This window comes from Anomaloglossus baeobatrachus, chromosome 6 (genome assembly GCF_048569485.1).
Source record: "Anomaloglossus baeobatrachus isolate aAnoBae1 chromosome 6, aAnoBae1.hap1, whole genome shotgun sequence".
Taxonomy (NCBI): domain Eukaryota; kingdom Metazoa; phylum Chordata; class Amphibia; order Anura; family Aromobatidae; genus Anomaloglossus; species Anomaloglossus baeobatrachus.
Window position 1 is genome coordinate 262,740,786 of NC_134358.1, and position 21,773 is coordinate 262,762,558.

The following is a 21,773-nucleotide window of genomic DNA, read 5'->3' on the forward strand; positions in this document are numbered from 1 at the left end:
TAAGTTGTGTATGAGCGAGCTCAGCAGTGTGTGAATGGGCACTTGGCACAGGACGCTTCATGTGCCCCCTCCTCCCTTTCTGTGTGAGTAGACTCTTTTGGAACAGTGAATCTGCTTCAAAGAGATGCTGTGACATGATCACCCTGAGCAAGAACCCAGTCCTCTATTCACGCAACTAACAGCATTGCTGCTTTGTACTGTATTCAGATGGGTCCTGCGCCTTTGCAAATGAAAAGGGACAACCTCATTGATACCTTGTTAGACGGTGTGTGCTAAATACAAAATAGACACCATTGCAATTTCCCTGCAGCTATTTGAAATTAATCCAATTAATAATCTGGATTTGGGCATAGAAGTGAAGGAACACTTTCTCATTAATTTCTGCCTTGGAGCTTGGGTTCATAGTCAAAAGCACATATATACATAAAAGAAAGTAATGAAGTGCTTATTTGATTTAAGTACAGTACACACATAACAAGTAATTCCGTTCTGAAATATCCGAATCTCCGACGTAATGGGATGTAATTTAAGTGGGATATCTGCTCTCCAACATCCCCTCAAGCAAAGCAACATTTTTAATCCCAATTAGTATTTCAGGGGAAGTGTTCTCTCCCTTCTCAGCATAGTAAATCGACATTATGTGTACATGAATGGAAAACAATCAGCCTCATTATTCAAGCTTGGGAAAGATAACAGAAGCAACCTTTTCCATCATACTGTCACAAAAGGTGAGAAGGAAATTAAACCCAAGGAAGAAGAAAGACTGGAGAGACTGAGAAGTCTCTTAAATGTCTTATTAGAGAATCCATAGCTGCATTGTGCTCTAGTTATCGTCGAAAAGTCAGTTTAGCAATTCTCAACTTTCTGGTGAACCGTACGGGGACTTGGGGTAACACAATTTGATACTTAGTCGCACACGTACATCAATCTTTTAGAATAGATAGGTATTTTAGACGTTCTATGATGTAGCACAGCTCAGTTTGCCATATAGTCATTATATCTCAATATACTTATCTATGGATATCATGGGACAACAAGAAAACCTACAATATTCTAACTGAGGGCAATTTTACACTCAACGCTCGTTATTAAAAATAAATCAATGTAGTTTTTTTTCAAGCAAAAGTCAGATATAGATCCAGCAACAAGTAGAGTGTAAGCAATTCCTTTATAATTCCTATTTCCTTTTATTTCGATTATGATGTTTTCCAAAAACTGCTGCTTTTTTCATAAAAACAAAAGTTACTCAATGCACAGGAAACCATCCAAATCTATTCTATCTCCATGATCATTTACTAATTATACAGAAGACACATGCTACGATTGCCACGTTAATCATTTAATTAAACCGAGTGAAAATTATATTAGGAACACGAGTTATTAAACACCGTACGTAACTTTAGCACCTGTCAATCAAACAGTGAAAGCACCATTGAAGATTACACATGCGATCCTAACTCTCCAAGTGGACAGAACTTGTAAGAACTCATCTTTTAAGTCATACACTGATTGATTACAACACTTTTATGGGTAGCAGACTTAAGTTAGTCATTTTGCCAGCTACCTTTGCATAGGACTGCTCTTAAATGACAATTCTAAGTTCATCTCTGCTGCATGTGTAAAACAAAGAAATCAAGCATACATGGTTAGTTCTATATCTTTTAATTAGCTAGCACCCTAAAAATTCAATTCCCTACATAATTCAGTTGTCCATCCATGAGTTAATGTAAAGATGATATATTATACATATTACATGATCTTACCTCTTTCCTTTGGACCGGACTCTTTGCTGAAATCGAGATCCTTAGTGAACGCAGGATACTTCAGCCGCTGTAATAAAAAACAATGCAGCCCATCAGCAATTTTTTTTTACTTCTTAGTGTCCAATTTTCACTTGTGAGGCAGGCAACTTTCACTGAGAAGCGAAGAACACAATTTTAAAAAGACACACCAATCAGTGTCTGGGCTCCAGCCTGCTGTCCTCCTCCTCCTCCTCCTCCTCCATCCATCCCTCTTCACGCTGATTCAATGAACAAGCCCTGAGAGCTTTACGTAAGAAGTCATTCATAAGTAAAAGAACACATTGGTCGCTAACAAAACCTAAAACAGCGGCACAATTTACAATATGTGGAAGAAATTCCAAATTGATCAAAACCAACGTTGCATCTGTTACTTCAAATCTATCAGAACCGAGAACAAAGACGGTCTTCCCAATAGGTACAGTAGCGTGTTTAATTAGTCCGACAAGCAACATGTACATGAGCAGTGTTAGAAGAGATCCTCGCAGCCTTCCTATACATTTCTCTCCTTAATTGGACGCTCTATGTGCCCTAATTAGAAGCTGCAGTCTTTTAATGTTGCATCTCCTTTTATGTAAATCAACAATGCATCGGGGCTGGCCTATTAAATCATTATTAATTAGGAATTACATTACTCCCGGAGAATGCTGTCATTATTGGATGCCGCTCGCCTCATTTTTGGTTTGCTTTCGGCTGCTGACAGGCTACTAATTGTGAGGAGATTATAGTGTTGATACTTGGCTGCCATCTAAGCAGCCAGTTTTATGAGTGAAACTTATTGGGTCTTTAATCCTGATGAGTCATGAGGACAAGAGGATACAATTCTGGAGCGTTACTCCAGGGGAAAGAAGAACTATGCTTTTGTTTGCTGTGCAATATTTAATATACCTCAGATTAATTGTATTTCTTAATTAGCAGCTTCCCGCACACGGGAGAAATGGATTTTAATGCTCATTTCAAGTACGTGACTAAAGACTACTTTGGGTCAGAAACGCGTTGTCATTCAAACTTTTATTCAGTTTATGCTCTGTACTTGGGTACTGGATACACATTCTGGATACTGCATTTTAATGGATTGGATTTTTATCAATTTCAAAGTATGAATTTTGCTGGTCATATCATACATAAAATAATATGTTACATAGATGATTGAGAGGATTCAGCAAGGAGTCATTTGTTTTATATAACTGTCTGGTGTCACGGGTGACAGATAGTCCTGTGGTTTTCGGCAATAGAAGATCACAGCATTTGGCTGCTCAAAATTCTCCTTCACTTTCTATTATTCCTGCTGTTAGTATTCAGTGTACTAGGTATCGCCTCTGCTGGGTTTTCATCCTTTTCCCTTTAGGACCCTGTGAAGCTCCTCTTCCCTTCAGCTGCTAATCATCTGTATTTCCCCTTTAAACATTGTCATTTTCCCTGTACTTGGGCTAGTGATAGTCAGGTCCTTCACAAGCTCTGGATGCAAGCAAGTGGCTTGCACTCATCTGTAGAATCGTTGCTGGTCTTTGCTAAACTTCTTCCTGAGTCATTTGGAGATAAGTTGTCGTGCCGTCTGTGCTCCCTGTGTCTTCTTTAGTGTTTAGTGGGGTTAACCAAGAGCTCATCCCACCCATTCCCTATCTAAAACCCAGATTTAGAGTCATCCTAGGGTCAGATATCAAGCTCAGCGCACAGGTGCAGAACCCATCAAGGTTGAGGGACCACAGGGGCCAGCAGTAGGTTTGGTCAGGGGTCATCGTATTCCCCTTTCCTAGACTCAGGGTTTTCCTTCCCTTTTGCTATTCACTTAGTACTCCCCACACCTAACGTAACATCCAACCTCTTAATTAAACAAGCTTGGACATCGCACCTTGTTGAAATAATGGAAGTGCAAGTCTTAGTATATTGTAATTGCCATATTATACAGCACTCTGTACAAACAATTGCTCATTTTACCCTACTATCCAGTTAATTATTCTCATTTCCATTAGGTCTCTGACATCACATGATTAAAAACAGACTGAATCCTTCTAAGCTCTATGTAGAAACAGGAAGTCTCTATGTAGAAACAGGAAGTCTCACATTAAAAGGTACATTGATTTTCATAGGTTTGTGCTCAATTCTCAAATTTAACAGCATACAGTAAGTTACCATAAAATATGATCTGGGAAACCAGCTTTAAAGAAGATTTTCACACTCCCCAAATACTCTCAAATGATAAGGAAATCAGAAACTCACCCACCACGTGTCCAGCGCAGGCTCTCCGCCAATACTTAGGTTTAGGTGCTATGACTGTGGTGGTTTCATAACGTCAACAGAGCGCATTACCACGCTAGCCATTCACTGAGCTCAGCAGCTGTTCAGAGGTAGATGGCAAGAGCCGTCAAGTTCAGTCATTGGCTACATCGGTGACTTACGCTGTCAATTTGACGTGATCAATGAAACCTAAAACCTAAACACTAAAATTGGAGTATTTTGGAGCCAGCAATAGATCGGGTTAGGTAAGTAACTGCTATGTTCATTATTATAGGTAATTTAGAGCATTTTAGGACCATCTTTCCTGAAAGAGAAAAACCCTTTATGCTTTGTAATCTCACATTCACAGAAGAGGGCGTCTAAAGTGCAATATGCAATTTAAGGCCCCCTTCACACGTATGTGCCTCCGGTTCGTGTTTGGCAGTTTTTTCACGTACCGGAGACACATACACAAGTACACCTAGGTTTTCCTATGGTTTTGGACACACGTAAGTATTTGCGCATGGAACGTGTGTCTGTTCTGTACTTGCGTGTGTCCGTGTGCTCCACACGTCAACATGTCCGTTTTCTCTCCGGCATCACGGGTGTCACACAGAACGCAAACGTGTCACGCGTAACACACATGGAGCACACGGATGTGTTCCATGTGACACGCACCGGAGAGAAGACATGTGTCTGTAAGGGAAAAAAAAAAACAAAACTTAACTTACCTCCTGCCCTTCTATCTCTGCCGCTGCTGTCACTTGCTGCCAACCGCTGCTCATTATGTTCGTTGAATATTCATTTCACTGCGGTCGGAAGCAGCAGCAGCGGGGAGTCGCAGGACCGGAGACCAAAGATCAGCACCACGGACAGCGACGCCAGGGACAGGTGAGTAGAAAATTCCCGTTCTCCGTGTGTTATCACGGACAACACAGGGAGAACACACGTAGCCCATAAACACGGGTCATGGAGGGCAAAACGCACCTCTGACACATCTGTGAAAATTGTGCGTGGTTTTTCACGGATGTGTGAAGGGGGCCTAACATAGAGGGAAACTTTTTTGAAACTCCATATGTAAACAAAAAAAAATCATGCCATGCCCCAAAGGATGCTGTGTTATGGATCTGTTCTATTCTAGAAACAATGTTTCAGGGAAGACATATCTCCATAACATTTGTTTGTTTCTCTTCTAACAAAATATTCTGCAGCACTTTACAAATCCTGTGGTCAAATCCACAGTAAACTCCCTATCTCACCTACTTTGGGGTATAGGAAGAAAGCGGAGCATGTTGTTTTCTCAATCATTTAAACCCAGAACCCACTGCAAACCAACAGTGCTAACCATTGAGCCACTATGCCCCTTGGCACTGTAAAGAGGAACCATATTGCCGCAACAGAGGCCAGACACCATGTATAAAATGTAATTGAACCCTTTCTCAACCTGTGATGAATCACCGATAAATATGTACTATACGCCATGAGTAGTGATGAGCGAGCATGCTTGTCACTACTCGGTACTCGCACGAGTATCACTGTACTCGGGCTGCTCGGCGGGGACCGAGTAATCTCGCGATACTCGTGCTTTACTCGTGGTCTTCATTTCTGCATGTTGGCGCTCTTTTGAGAGCCAGCCCTCATGCAGGGATTGGCTGGCAGACCACTGCAATGCCACAGCCCTGTTAGTTGTGGAATTGCAGTGATTGGCCGGCCTGCACAGCGTCACCGAGCCTTTATATAGGCCGGCGCGCTGTGCTCTGCTCACAGCTATTCTGACAGTGAGTGTAGGGAGAGTGTCGCTGATTCAGGGAAAGCTTTGCGGCCCTTTATAGTTAGTTCCGGAGCAGGGCTGCAAACAGTGTGACCAGAAGTCCTTCTCAGGACTATTCTAGTTGTATACAGGCAGGCAGGGTATAGCCAGGTCGGAGTACAGTAGCAGAGTCCTTCTCAGGACTATTGTTGCTATATACAGGCAGGGTATAGCCAGGTCGGAATACAGGCTAGTGACCAGAAGAGTCCTTGTCAGGACTATTGTAGCAGTATACAGGCAGGCAGGCAGGCAGGGTAGTGGTGACCGTATACCAGCCTTCATCATATCTGGGGCTGGTGTACACAGTGTAAAACAGTCCAGATAGTGTCAGACTTCTCAGTAATTGTCGCTCCTAAAAACCAGTTAGGTTCTTATTGCGTCCGTGCTTGCATTTAAAAACAGCACGTGTGTGTCTGTCGGTGGCAGCGTACAGGTGCGCGTTTTGCACAAACTATTATATAACGCACAAGTCTAGTGTATAATACACGTCAGTCAGCAGTGTCTGATAGTGTCAGACTTCTCAGTAATTGTCGCTCCTAAAAACCAGTTAGGTTCTTATTGCGTCCGTGCTTGCATTTAAAAACAGCACGTGTGTGGCAGTCGGTGGCAGCGTACAGGTGCGCGTTTTGCACAAACTATTATATAACGCACAAGTCTAGTGTATAATACACGTCAGTCAGCAGTGTCTGATAGTGTCAGACTTCTCAGTAATTGTCGCTCCTAAAAACCAGTTAGGTTCTTATTGCGTCCGTGCTTGCATTTAAAAACAGCACGTGTGTGGCAGTCGGTGGCAGCGTACAGGTGCGCGTTTTGCACAAACTATTATATAACGCACAAGTCTAGTGTATAATACACGTCAGTCAGCAGTGTCTGATAGTGTCAGACTTCTCAGTAATTGTCGCTCCTAAAAACCAGTTAGGTTCTTATTGCGTCCGTGCTTGCATTTAAAAACAGCACGTGTGTGGCAGTCGGTGGCAGCGTACAGGTGCGCGTTTTGCACAAACTATTATATAACGCACAAGTCTAGTGTATAATACACGTCAGTCAGCAGTGTCTGATAGTGTCAGACTTCTCAGTAATTGTCGCTCCTAAAAACCAGTTAGGTTCTTATTGCGTCCGTGCTTGCATTTAAAAACAGCACGTGTGTGGCAGTCGGTGGCAGCGTACAGGTGCGCGTTTTGCACAAACTATTATATAACGCACAAGTCTAGTGTATAATACACGTCAGTCAGCAGTGTCTGATAGTGTCAGACTTCTCAGTAATTGTCGCTCCTAAAAACCAGTTAGGTTCTTATTGCGTCCGTGCTTGCATTTAAAAACAGCACGTGTGTGTCTGTCGGTGGCAGCGTACAGGTGCGCGTTTTGCACAAACTATTATATAACGCACAAGTCTAGTGTATAATACACGTCAGTCAGCAGTGTCTGATAGTGTCAGACTTCTCAGTAATTGTCGCTCCTAAAAACCAGTTAGGTTCTTATTGCGTCCGTGCTTGCATTTAAAAACAGCACGTGTGTGGCAGTCGGTGGCAGCGTACAGGTGCGCGTTTTGCACAAACTATTATATAACGCACAAGTCTAGTGTATAATACACGTCAGTCAGCAGTGTCTGATAGTGTCAGACTTCTCAGTAATTGTCGCTCCTAAAAACCAGTTAGGTTCTTATTGCGTCCGTGCTTGCATTTAAAAACAGCACGTGTGTGGCAGTCGGTGGCAGCGTACAGGTGCGCGTTTTGCACAAACTATTATATAACGCACAAGTCTAGTGTATAATACACGTCAGTCAGCAGTGTCTGATAGTGTCAGACTTCTCAGTAATTGTCGCTCCTAAAAACCAGTTAGGTTCTTATTGCGTCCGTGCTTGCATTTAAAAACAGCACGTGTGTGGCAGTCGGTGGCAGCGTACAGGTGCGCGTTTTGCACAAACTATTATATAACGCACAAGTCTAGTGTATAATACACGTCAGTCAGCAGTGTCTGATAGTGTCAGACTTCTCAGTAATTGTCGCTCCTAAAAACCAGTTAGGTTCTTATTGCGTCCGTGCTTGCATTTAAAAACAGCACGTGTGTGGCAGTCGGTGGCAGCGTACAGGTGCGCGTTTTGCACAAACTATTATATAACGCACAAGTCTAGTGTATAATACACGTCAGTCAGCAGTGTCTGATAGTGTCAGACTTCTCAGTAATTGTCGCTCCTAAAAACCAGTTAGGTTCTTATTGCGTCCGTGCTTGCATTTAAAAACAGCACGTGTGTGGCAGTCGGTGGCAGCGTCAGGCTCCACGTTGTCCCTGGATAGAGACGTGCATGAGGGCCTGTAAACCTGAAGTGCCCATTGGAAGGAAGTGGGTCTATTGTAGTATAGCCCTTAGGCAGGGCAGCCAAAAATTGGGAGGCTCCACGTTGTCCCTGGGTAGAGACGTGCATGAGGGCCTCAAAACATTGTTCCCATTGCAAAGGAGCGGGTCTCCTGTCATTGTAATGTCCATTCTGCAAAGAATGGGCGAAAAAATTTACCACTGGGGGTATACCTGAAACAAAGGCCTAAGTATTGCAATTTGTAACGGTCATCATCATGGTGGCGCATGAGGAGAAGGAGGAGCAGTCCAGCGATTATCCAAAGTCCAGAAGTGTGTACCCATGGGTGAGTGGAGGTACATGGCAAACTTTAAATTCCGCTCTCATTTGCTGGTGGTGTGGTGAAGTCTGGCCCAATCCAACCCTTGTTCATCTTGATCAGAGTCAGCTTGTCAGCATTTTCAGTTGACAGGCGGGTGCGTTTATCTGTAATGATTCCACCTGCGGCACTAAAAACACGCTCTGACAAAACGCTAGCAGCAGGGCAGGCCAGGACTTCCAAGGCGTAGAGAGCCAATTCATGCCACGTGTCCAGCTTGGATACCCAATAATTGTAAGGCACAGAGGAATGTCGGAGTACAGTTGTTCGATCTGCAAGGTACTCCTTCAGCATCTGGGCAAACTTAGGATTTCTTGTGGCACTACCCCGCACCTCAGGGGCTGTGGTACGTGAGGGGCTGAGAAAACTGTCACACATCTTAAAGACTGTTCCCCTACCTCTGGCGGATTGGACTTGTGCCTCTCTCGGCTGTACGCCTTGGTTGTCCACTGATTCATGACCTATGCCGCTAGCGTTTTGTGAGGGGAATGCTTTGCCTACTTCCGTGACTATGGCCTTCTGGAACTGCTGCATTTTGCCTGACCTCTCCGCCTCGGGAATAAGAGACAAAAAGTTCTCCTTTTAGCGTGGGTCTAACAGTGTTACCAACCAGTAATGATTGTCGGCCAAGATGTTCTTAACGCGAGGGTCACGAGACAGGCAGCTTACCATAAAGTCAGCCATGTGTGCCAGACTCTTAACAGCCATCACTTCAGTATCCTGACCAACACGATGACTGAACATGCTGTCCTCCTCCTCCTCATCATCTACCCTGTCCTCTGGCCAGCCACGCTGAACCGAGGATATGACTGCATGTCATATCCTCAATTTGGCCAGAGAGTTGCTCCATGTCTTCATCCTCCTCCTCGTCATAGTCCTCCACTGCACGTTGTGATGAGACGAGGCTGGGCTGTGTGTTATCATTCATCACCCACACCCACTACTGTTTCTTGCTGAAACTCATCGCGCTCCGCCTGCAATGCATCATGTTTGTTTTCTGAGCAGAGACCATTTTAGAAGGCAGAGAAGCGGTATGGTGACGCTAATAATGTCGTCATCGCCGCTCACCATCTTGTTGTAGTCCTCAAAGTTTTGGCGGATGGTGCATAGGTCGGACATCCATCTCCACTCCTCAGGTGTTATGTGTGGAGTTTGACCCATTTCCCGACGGCTTAGGTGATGCAGGTACTCAACAACTGCCCTCTTCTGCTCACATATCCTGACCAACATGTGCAGAGTTGAATTCCAACGCGTGGGGACATCACACACCAGTCTGTGTGCCGGAAGATGCAAACGGCGTCTTAAGCCGGCAAGGCCGGCTGAAGCAGTAGGTGACTTTCGAAAATGTGCAGACAGGCGGCGAACTTTTACCAGCAGATCAGACAGCTCTGAGTATGACTTTAGAAACCGCTGAACCTCGAGGTTGAGCACATGGGCCACGCATGGAACATGTGTCAGCTGGCCTCGCCTCAAAGCCGCCACCAGGTTCCGGCCATTGTCACACACGACCTTTCCTGGCTTTAGGTTCAGAGTTGTGAGCCAGTGATCTGCCTGCTGTTTCAGAGCTGTCCACACCTCTTCTGCATTGTGGGGTTTGTCACCTATGCAGATTAGCTTCAGCACTGCCTGTTGCCGCTTCGCCGAGGCAGTGCTGCAGTGCTTCTGTGTCGCCCTGGACAAGCCAGGGGCCACAGAGCACAACACTTAAACACCCCACACTCCCTGCAGGCATATCATAGTCAAAACACAAAATCCTTGTTGCCTTCCCCAGGGGCTGTTGTCCACACCAGGGTGTGGAGCCAGGCGGTTGGTCTCCACCCACCGAGGAGGAGGGAAAACACAGGCAGTGAGAGTTAAGCTAAGGAAGTGGAAGGAGGAAAGTAGTAGAGAGGAGAAAAGTGACAGCAAAGAGCCTGAAGTTGGTCCGGGTGTGTGGCCCGGACAGGACAGCAAGGTTGGCAGGATGTGGTGACCGTCTGCAGTGGAGGCCGATTGGAGTCTGCCGTAAGGACCGTGGACGGGTGGTGACCCGGCCGTACCGGACCGGTATACAAAGAGAAGCCAGCACCATTGGCAGAGGACTTTCGGATCCCGGCAAGGCTTGGTGTCGCCGTGAATTTGCCAAATCCGTTATTGAAGGGGACCTCAGGGTTTCCAAACAGCCAAGTCCAGATAGAAGGCAACCGTACAACCGTGAAGGGGAGACACAGCCACCGCCAAGGGCAACCGTCTCCCAGGGCCAGCGCCTGTGGGCAAAAGGGGCTCCTCCGGCCCATATCCAGGTCAGGGAGCGGGTTACCGTTGGGAAACCATCACTACCAACACTTAACTTAGGTGCAGGGAGAGACAGTCATCACTAACCTGCAGGGAGGAACAACCGCAGCCGTCCGAGTGACCCGTCCATCCAGCCACTTGTTTTACCCTGAACTGTGTCATCATCATTGGGCTGAGTGAGTACCTCCGTGCCGTGCGGCACAGCGCTGCCCCTGCGACCATGCACTTCATCAGGCCCCGCAACCCGCCTGTCATCCATCTCTACCCCATCACCAGGCCCCGGGACAACCAACCCCCCTACCCACGGAGGGGAGAAATAACAACAAAGCTGCTCCCTGTCACAGGCTCCCGGGATCCCCGTCCAGAGCAGCGGTGGTGTCCACACAATCACCACAACCGTGGGTGGCGTCACGGACAATATCCCCAAAACCCAAACCACCCCTTTTCACTCACGGGCGAGTAGCGCCGCTCGAGTCCCCGGGATCCGGCCATCGCTCGAGCCAACGAGCAGCAGCAGCCGTAGAGCTGCGTCAGCCGGACCCGAGCAGTGGGAGAGCGCACCGTCCCCTCCTCCGCCAGCGACACTTCCAGCTTGGGACTGGTGTGGAGGGTAAAGTGGATCAGGATGCGCAGGAGGAGGAGGAGGCTGAGGAGCATGACATTCCGGAGCTGTAAAGTGTGTGTGAAACCCTGACTGAGGTAGGGCCTGCAAAACTTGGTGTGTGAAGGACGTGTTCCGTCCCTCGCTCAGACTGGGTCCCAGCTTGCACAATATTAACCCAGTGTGACGTCAACGAGATGTAGCGTCCTTGCCCACATGCACTTGTCCACGTGTCTGTGGTTAGGTGGACTTTGGCTGAAACAGCGTTGTTCAGGGCACGTGTGATGTTTTGTGACACGTGGTTAGTTATGCAATGCGGGGACGGCACACAGGGAGAAATAGTGGCGTCTGTGGACCGAGTAACGTGGGACAGCTGCCACCATCAGTTCGCGGAATGCTTCTGTCTCAACCAGCCTAAAAGGCAACATTTCCAGCGCAAGCAGTCGCGAAATGTTAGCATTTAGAACTGTGGCATGTGGGGTGTTGGCAGTGTATTTGCGCCTGCGCTCAAAGGTTTGCTGAATGGATAACTGAACGTTGCGCTGGGACAAGGACGTGCTTGATGATGGTGTTCTTTCTGCGTAGGCAACTGCAGGTGCAGGAGTGGAGGAGGCTTGTTCGCAGGCAGCATGGACAGGGGATTGGCTCGCATGCACAACCAGCGAAGACGTAGCAGTGACATCAGCAAGCACTGCTCCTCGACTCTGTTGTACTTCCCACAAAGTCGGGTGCTTGGCTGACATGTGCCTGATCATGCTGGTGGTGGTCAGGCTGCTAGTTTTGGTACCCCTGCTGATGCTGGCATGGCAGGTGTTGCAAATGGCTTTTTTAGAATCATCTGGAGCCAACTTAAAAAACTGCCAGTGTCAGAGTTCCGGGTTTTCCAGTTTTCTTTTGAAAGAGCTTGCCCTTTGTTAACATGGAGTTTTCTGTTCTGTTGCCCTACTTCCTGTCCATCTGTTTAAAAGCCGCCCCTAAAGCTTAGTCCAGTGCCTGAGTATACTGCTTCCTGTGTGCTCCTGCCCTGCTGCTTTTGGTTCCTGATTGTTATTCGGATCCTCTTGGAAAACAACCGACACCGACTCTGGACTTCATCTGGTATCATCTAGCTGTACCTGGACTCCGTTTGCCGTCTTTGGTCGGAACTTCTGCCCGGTTCCTTCCGTTTAATACCACTCTGGACTCACATCACGTACAGACATTTTTCGACTTACCTATTGCCCTTTTGTGTCCCGGCTGCTGCGCATTTAGGGCTTCTGGGGTGATTGCCAGACAGTCCCTGTATAGGGGTTTGCTGTTGGTGGTCTCCCTGGGGGAGTCCGGTGCGCGGTCCCGGGAATTCCCTTTCGCTCAGTCCCTGGAAGGTATTTCCTGTATTTATGTTCTACTGTGTTTTTGTTCCGTTTATGTACATATTTGCTGGTTGCATATTATAAATGTCTTGCACCAAGAACTCGTCTCTGGTTGTCATTGCCCTAACGCAATCGAAATCCTCAATACATACAATAGTATTACAGCCAGACTCGGGAAGACCTAACATTTGTACAGGCACCTTGTGTCGTGTTTTTCCGGGGAACAGTTGCCTGACGTCTGCCTGGGGCCACCACTCTGCTTCTTACTGCCTGTTGGGATGCTACGCCTCCCTCCCCCTGTGCACTGCTGTCCTCGCTCTGCATATCCTCCTGCCAGGTTGGGTCAGTTACTGGATCATCCACCACGTCGTCTTCCTCTTCCGCACCCTGCTCCTCCTCCTGACTTCCTGACAATTGTGTCTCATCATCGTCCACCCCTTGTTGAGACACGTTGCCAACTTCGTGAGAACGTGGCTGCTCAAATATTTGTGCATCTGTACATACAATCTCGTCATGGCCCACTTCAACAGGAGCTGGCGAGAGGCCAGAATTTGTGAATGGAAACGTGAACGAACAGCTCTTCCGAGTGTCCAAGTGTGGGATCAGTAATGTCCGTGGACGTGTACTCGGCCTGGTGGTAGGAAGGAGGATCAGGTTCTGAAATGTGCGGTGCAGTATCACGGCTACTGACACTTGACCGTGTGGAAGACAGAGTGTTTGTGGTGGTGCCAATCTGACTGGAAGCATTATCCGCTATCCAACTAACAACCTGTTGACACTGGTCTTGGTTCAAGAGCGGTGTACTGCTGCGATCCCCAAGAATTTGGGACAGGACGTGCGAGCGACTAGATGTGGCCCTTTGTTGTGGCGAAATTAGAGCTTGCACACAACCTCGGTGTCTGCCTGCACCACCATCACGTCCACTTCCTTGTTCGTTGACAACGCCCTTGCGCATTTTGCAATGCTGTGCTGATGTGTATTCACTAGACTTGTGTGTTATATCCAAGTTTTTGCAAAACTCACACAAATGCAGCGGAAAGCTGCCACCAACAGGCACACACGTGCGGTTTTTAAATGCAAGCACGGAGGCACTAAGAACCTAACAGGTCTCTATCCAGGGACAACGTGGAGCCTCTCAATTTTTGGCTGCCCTGCCTAAGGGCTATACTATAATACACCCACTTCCTTCCAATGGGCACTTCAGGTTTACAGGCCTTCATGCACGTCTCTATCCAGGGACAACGTGGAGCCTCCCAATTTTTGGCTGCCCTGCCTAAGGGCTATACTATAATACACCCACTTCCTTCCAATGGGCACTTCAGGTTTACAGGCCTTCATGCACGTCTCTATCCAGGGACAACGTGGAGCCTCCCAATTTTTGGCTGCCCTGCCTAAGGGCTATACTATAATACACCCACTTCCTTCCAATGGGCACTTCAGGTTTACAGGCCTTCATGCACGTCTCTATCCAGGGACAACGTGGAGCCTCCCAATGTTTGGCTTCCCTGCCTAAGGGCTATACTATAATACACCCACTTCCTTCCAATGGGCACTTCAGGTTTACAGGCCTTCATGCACGTCTCTATCCAGGGACAACGTGGAGCCTCCCAATGTTTGGCTTCCCTGCCTAATGGCTATACTATAATACACCCACTTCCTTCCAATGGGCACTTCAGGTTTACAGGCCTTCATGCACGTCTCTATCCAGGGACAACGTGGAGCCTCCCAATTTTTGGCTGCCCTGCCTAAGGGCTATACTATAATACACCCACTTCCTTCCAATGGGCACTTCAGGTTTACAGGCCTTCATGCACGTCTCTATCCAGGGACAACGTGGAGCCTCCCAATTTTTGGCTGCCCTGCCTAAGGGCTATACTATAATACACCCACTTCCTTACAATGGGCACTTCAGGTTTACAGGCCCTCATGCACGTCTGTATGCAGGGGCATTGGTGAACCTCACAATTTAGGACTGCCCTGGCAAAGGAAAATACTACAAAGACTCACTTCCTCAAAATGGGCACATTAGACTCAAGAGGCCTTCATGTACGTCTCTTCTCAGGGACATCGGAGTGCCACACAATGTTTTCACGTAAAATCTTTCATGTATTGATCTCAAAAAGTAACATACACCAGCTCTATCTCACTATTGGGTATGTGCCCTTAACATTTCCGCCATGAAAAATCATTTTGGGGTCATTTTGGAAGGTTTTCTGATGAGTCCGTAAAAATGGCGTAAAACGCGGACAAAATTGTTCACAGCTGTGACTTTTGAGTGATAAATGCTTCAAGGGGTCTTCCCCATGCTGTTGCCATGTCATTTGAGCACTCTTCTGAGACTTTTGTGCCATTTTTAGGGTTTCTCCATGCTGCCGGGAGGTCATTTCACAAAAATACTCGGGTCTCCCATAGGATAACATTGGGCTCGTTGCTCGGGCCGAGTACACGAGTATCTTGGGAGGCTCGGCCCGAGCTTCGAGCACCCGAGCTTTTTAGTACTCGCTCATCACTAGCCATGAGTTGAATTCTGGTGTATGGAGCAGACTCAGAAGCTGAGCCTGCACTATACTTATCAAACGCTGTTATATAGTCCAATTCTGCCTCTATCAACAGTGGCCAGAGTATTATTTAAGTTCTTAAAGGAAATCTGTCACCTGTAAAAATGTTATTAACCTGTAGGTACAGAGTTCCCTTTAAATGTTCTCTTTAACCTCTGACGGTAGCATTTAAGTTGTGCTGCTAACTCCGGGTGTTTACTCAGGTGTTCCTTTTCCCAATCATATATCCATAGGTTATTATAGCTTCATACAATTTTTCTATATGCTGTAATACTGTGGTAATGCAGTGTATAGAATAATTGGTATGACAATTACAGGTTCAAGTCCCCTATGGGGATTAAAGAAACTTTTTTACAGAGAATCTGTCAGAAGGATCAACCCTCATAAGCTGCCTGTATGGGCATGTAGGTCATAGGAAGCTGAATAAAATGATGTCTTGACATCTGCAATATGATGTTTTATTCCAGAGAATTCCATATTTTTCCTTTATGTAAATGAGCTGTCCCAGGCTATGGGGCGGACACTAAACTACATGAGAATCCACTTCCAAAACTCAGTTTTAATAAAAGGGGAAGTTAACAGTGTGAGACATGTAACTAACACAGAACAGCAGGACTTTGTCTTCTTATAAACAAATTAGCTGCAGCTCTCACACCTCTGCTGTACAGTATTCCAGTAATATTGCAGCCCCGGCTGTCTATGGAAGCTGAGGGGAACCTGCAGATGTGTCAGTTATATCATAGACAGATCTGCTGTGATATCAGAAGAGTAGAGAGTGTCCATCACACTGGTAACTCCCCCTTCTATCTATAATAAGCTCTGGAGGCAGATTCTCAGATGAGTGTCTGGCCCATAGCCTGGAACCGCTCATTTACATATAAGAAAAACACAGATATCTCTGGCATAGGATATCAGATGACAGATGTCAAGGTATCATTTTATTTAGCATCCTATGACCTGCATGCCAATATAAATGGCTCAGGAGGGTTGATCCTGCTGACATATTCCATTTAAAAATAAAAAATATGAAAATGCAATAAAAAAATAAAAAAAGATTTGAATCAACACGCTTTCCCCTCTATAAAGATAAAGAGAATAACCCCCCGAAAAAATTATTTAGTATTATCACATCTATACATCGGATCTACCAAAATTCGAAGATATTTAACTCATTCTCAAAACGCCTTAAGAAATTAAAAAATCTAAAAGTTACCGGATTCACAAAATAGCAACACAAACAAGTTTTTTTTAAATAATTTTACTAAATTCTAAATTTTTTTCACCACTAAAAAATAAAAATGTAAAAAGCTATACAAGTTTGGTATTGTCATTGTAATAGTTCTCTTGCTAATTCATTAACACCATAAAAACAAAACCCAAAAGCTAATTGCATTTTTTAATCACTCCTTTCACTACTTTTTAACATTTCCCAGTACATTTTAGGGTAATATGAATACGGTCATTCAAAACTACCACTTGTTGTGCAAAAAATGAGTCCTCATACGGCTATCTAACCCAAAAAATGATAAGTTCTTGAAGAAGAGGAGATAAAACGACAGTACAAAAGGTGAATTTAATGGATATGTTCATATGTTCATGACAAAGATTTTCTATTTCGTAATTTTTCAATTCTTGTGTTGTGCAATGCCCCCTTAGTCCTGCGCTAGGTATAACAGAATGGGGCAGATTAACTAATCCTGTCCTATATTTAGGCACAAAAAACTTAGACTGTGCCAAGTTTATTAAAGTGGCTCATGACAGTTACAGGTATTTTAGGACAGTGTCATCTTAATTTTGCATCTGAAGTTGTGCCACTTTTACATAAAGCCACACCCGGATAGACCATGTCGTAAGCCATTGGAGCCCAGTAACTAACTGTGAAAAGAACTTAGGGCCCTTTCACACTATATTATTACCTATTTTGACTGGTCCCGTTGGGGCTTCCGTCCAACCCCCCCCCCACAAAACAGGTTTTGGACGCATGCACCGATGGGGCCATTGACTGTAATGGTGCAGATGAAGTCAGCGTGTCTTGCACCATTTTTGGGCATATATGCTTTCTGCAGGCGGACACTCAGACGTAGTAGACTGCGTCTGGGTGTCCAGCCTGCAGAAAGCGTATGCGTCCAAAAATAGTGCAAGACAGAGCACATGGTGACTCCATCTGCTCCATTACAGTCAATGGCCCTATCGGCGCATGTGTCCGAAACCCGTTTTGCGGGAGGTTTGGACAGAGGCTCCGATGAGACCAGTGAACGTAGATAATAATGCAGTGTGAAAGCAGCCTTACACAAACATCCACAAAAAAATCACAGATTGCACATGGCTCTGGTGATGAACAGAGGAAATTATACTTCTTTGCCTTCACCCTTTCTCCTAGCATTTTCCAGAGACAAAGTAGCTCTTGCACTATATTTACTTGATGAACTGGTTATGTATTTCTTATGGGAGAGATCAGTATCTAAAAAAACACACAATAACGTGACTTTAGGCATATTTTCTGAATAAAACATGAAGAACACTAATACATGCAATCTAATAGAGCCTACTGGAATAGCTATAAGAATCCGAAAACTGTTCTGAAAAAAAAGTACAATGTAGAAGAATAGACTTTTATTTTTAGGCCATGATAAAATATTACATTTTCTGTCTAGAAATGAATTACTAATACACATTTCAATTTAATACATGCCATGAATTTGTGATTGGAGCGCCCAAAGTTTCACAACAATCTTATGGAATTATGATCCATGTTTGAAAAAAAAAATAATGTTGCCTACGGCCAAAGAACACAGAGGGATAGCAAAATGGGGGCATTGTCAGAAACTATTTTGTCTTATTTCGAGAGTTGAGCTCTTTAGAGCTTCTTGTCCCTCCAGCGGTGAGGAGGATACCTTTGTAAAAGGCAGTAGTCTATAAGTAATGACAGCAAACGGTGGGCAGTGATAGCAGAGTTACACAGAAAATAAGTCATAGCACGCATGGTTTCAAAAATACCGACTGCACATATATAAGCTTTGATAGAGGAGATGCCAGCGCACTATACATGATTGCAGATGACAGTTTAACAATTCACTGATGGCTTATCAAATCTGACAATGGATAAGGAAACCGGCCGGCTTTGTTATCGGAGTGAATAATATGAGCTTTCTGGGTAGATAGTCAGGTATTGTGAATCATCTCAACATTCTGAATATCATTTGTCTATACCGTTTGGTCAACTGAAGTAATAGACTGAGAACTGTATAATGCTGTAAGTGCAATGTAGAAATGCTTCTGCTGGAATATTTGACACCCATTCAATGCCTTGCCCAGATATGGTGACCATCCCAATGAGGTTCATTTTTACAGCGCTAGCATATACCAGAGCTCTTTGAAAACAAGTAAAGCAATACAAAGTACATTATGCGAGAAGAACGTGCTTCTTTGAGGCTTCAATCTGAACGTTATGTGCCACGTTTAGTATTTGCAAAAGATTTTTCTCTTGCGAGAACCAAAATGTCGTCAGCAAAAATGTTGCCCAAAATACTTTCGTTTTTGATGCATTTCGACTTGGATTTTTCTTATTCATTTGAATGTGTAAAAAGTGCTACAAAAACGTGGAAAGAATTGTCATGCTGTATATTTGAAATACTGAAAAAAGTTAATTTAAAATTTATTTTCATCAATTGATTTCATAATAATAATAAGTTCCACAATTGGATGAGTTTAAAAAAAATGTTCGTGTGCTGAGAAAATCTTATATATGTGCCCCTGCTATGTGCTGTGTAATGGCCGTGTATGACCGTACAGGTTGATCATACCACATCGCCTGGGCAGGTAAGGAAACAAAAAAGTATACAAACATTACAGCACAGGATCATAGATGATTATTTCTGTGAGGTAAAGCATTTCCCTGCCTGGTTTTAAAAAATGTTTTACCTCAAAGAAAGAATCATCACCTGTGATCCTGACTGTGCTGTAATGTCTGCATACTCTTTTGTGCCCTTCCCTGCCCAGGAGATGTGGTATGATCAAACTGTACGGTCAGACATGGCCATTACACAGTACATGGCAGGGGCACATATATAAGATTATCTCAGCACAGGAACATTTTTTTTAATCACATTCAATTGTGGAACTGATTTATTATTCCAAGATCTATTGATTAAAATTAGCTTTGTTTGTGGGAAAACCCCTTTAAAAATTGAAATCTGCAATGAAAAATATAAGCTGCATGTGCATATAGTTCTGAAATGTCATTCACAGTACTGGTAGAGTAAAACACTTTTTTTTCTGTAAAAAAACGCTTGGAAAAAACATGGAAAAAACTCAATGTCTGAACAAGCTTTGAGGCCGAAATACACATGACAGAGTCCTAGTGCCATACACGCACTATAGTCTGCAATACGATGCCTCAATATAGCAACTACTGTGAAGAGCAATGTCTATAAAGGAGAATCTATATATATAATTGCCTTATTCTGTCTGTCCGTCTATCTGTCTGTCTGTCTGTCTGTCTTGCTCCAAAATTGTGTCCTTACGGTGACACAAAGCTGATTGGCCGCTGGGCTCGCCATGGCCCCGCCCCCCCGCATGGATTGGCCGCTTGCCCAGGCTGCGCCCCCACACGGATTGGCCGGCCGCTCGCCCAGGCTCCGCCCCCCCACAGATTGGCCTCTCGCCCCGGCACCCTGCAGGCATTGGCAACTCGGCTACGCCCCGCCCCCCTCACGCAATGCACGCTAGCTCTGGCCCCGCCCCCCCACGCATTCCCCGAACCGCCACGGTCACGGAGCCACGACTACCAGGTGAGTACTGTACCCCTGGGAGCCCACATCAGCGTACGCCACCAAACCAGCCGACACATACCCTCGCATTGCTGGGGCTGGCCGGCGTATGCTGGTGTGGGCTCCCGTGCGAGCGGGGGACGAGATACGCTGGTAACCATGGTAGCATAGTTACCAGCGCATCAAGGTCCTGCAGCGGCGGAACATACACACATAACAGCACACACACACACACACACACATACACACACACACACACACACATACACACACACATCAGATCACACTCACTCTCACACACACCTCACACACACATCACATCGCATCCACACATCAAGGTCCTGCAGCGGCGGAACATACACACACGCACACACATACCAGCACAAACACACATACACACACAGACACATCAGATCACACTCACTCTCACACACACATCACATCGCATCCACATACTCACAACATCCTGGGATATCGCTTGCTTCTCGGCGGCGATACTGTGCTGTGAGCTTCCAGGACCAGCCGGAGGATCACATGGCCAGAAGCATGTGGTATCTCCGGATGTTGTGAGTATGAGCGCGTATGTGCAATATCGTCAATGTGTGTGTGCGTGAGTGTATGCGATCGGGTGTGTGTGAGTGTATGCGATCGGGTGTGTGTGAGTGGATGCGATCGGGGGTGTGTGTGTGAGTGTATGCGATCGGATCTGTGAGTGTCGGCAGAGGAGCACGGCATGCTGGAGGAGGCTGGGAGGAGAGAGGCTGATCCTGGGGAAGGCTGGGATGGGGAGGCTGAGAGAAGAGAGGCTGATGCTGGGGGAGGCTGAGGCTGGGGTAGGCTGGGAGGAGAGAGGCTGATGCTGGGGACCGAAAAGGCTGATGCTGGGAGGAGAGAGGCTGATGCTGGGGAGGCTGAGGCTGGGGTAGGCTGGGAGGAGAGAGGCTGATGCTGGGAGGAGAGAGGCTGATGCTGGGGGAGGCCGAGGCTGGGGTAGGCTGGGAGGAGAGAGGCTGATGCTGGGAAGAGAGAGGCTGATGCTGGGAGGAGAGAGGCTGATGCTGGGGGAGGCTGAGGCTGGGGGAGGCTGAGGCTGGGGTAGGCTGGGAGGAGAGAGGCTGATGCTGGGGACAGAAAAGGCTGATGCTGGGAGGAGAGAGGCTGATGCTGGGAGGAGAGAGGCTGATGCTGGGGGAGGCTGAGGCTGGGGTAGGCTGGGAGGAGAGAGGCTGATGCTGGTAGGAGAGAGGCTGATGCTGGGAGGAGAGAGGCTGATGCTGGGGACAGAAAAGGCTGATGCTGGGAGGAGAGAGGCTGATGCTGGGGACAGAGAGGCTGATGCTGGGGACAGAGAGGCTGATGCTGGGATGAGAGAGGCTTATGCTGCGGGCAGAGAGGCTGATGCTGCGGGTAGAGAGGCTGATGCTGGTGCAGCATGGGGGATGGAGCACGATGGGGGGTGCGCAGCATGGGGGATGGAGCACGTTTGGGAGTGCGCAGCATGGCGGATGGAGCACGTTTGGGAGTGCGCAGCATGGCGGATGGAGCACGTTTGGGAGTGCGCAGCATGGCGGATGGAGCACGTTTGGGAGTGCGCAGCATGGCGGATGGACCACGTTTGGGAGTGCGCAGCATGGCGGATGGAGCATGTTTGGGAGTGCGCAGCATGGCGGATGGAGCACGTTTGGGAGTGCGCAACATGGCGGATGGAGCACGTTTGGGAG

General features: G+C 46.3%; 1 protein-coding gene across 1 annotated transcript in view; it reads right to left on the reverse strand.

Annotated features, from left to right (window-relative positions):
- Nucleotides 1-21,773, reverse strand: part of CDH20 (cadherin 20) — a 759,598-nt gene that overhangs the window by 170,859 nt on the left and 566,966 nt on the right. The window contains exon 3 of the mRNA XM_075314847.1: nt 1,764-1,830. The gene's annotated coding sequence lies outside the window, so the exon portion shown is untranslated. The remainder of the gene's footprint in view (nt 1-1,763; nt 1,831-21,773) is intronic.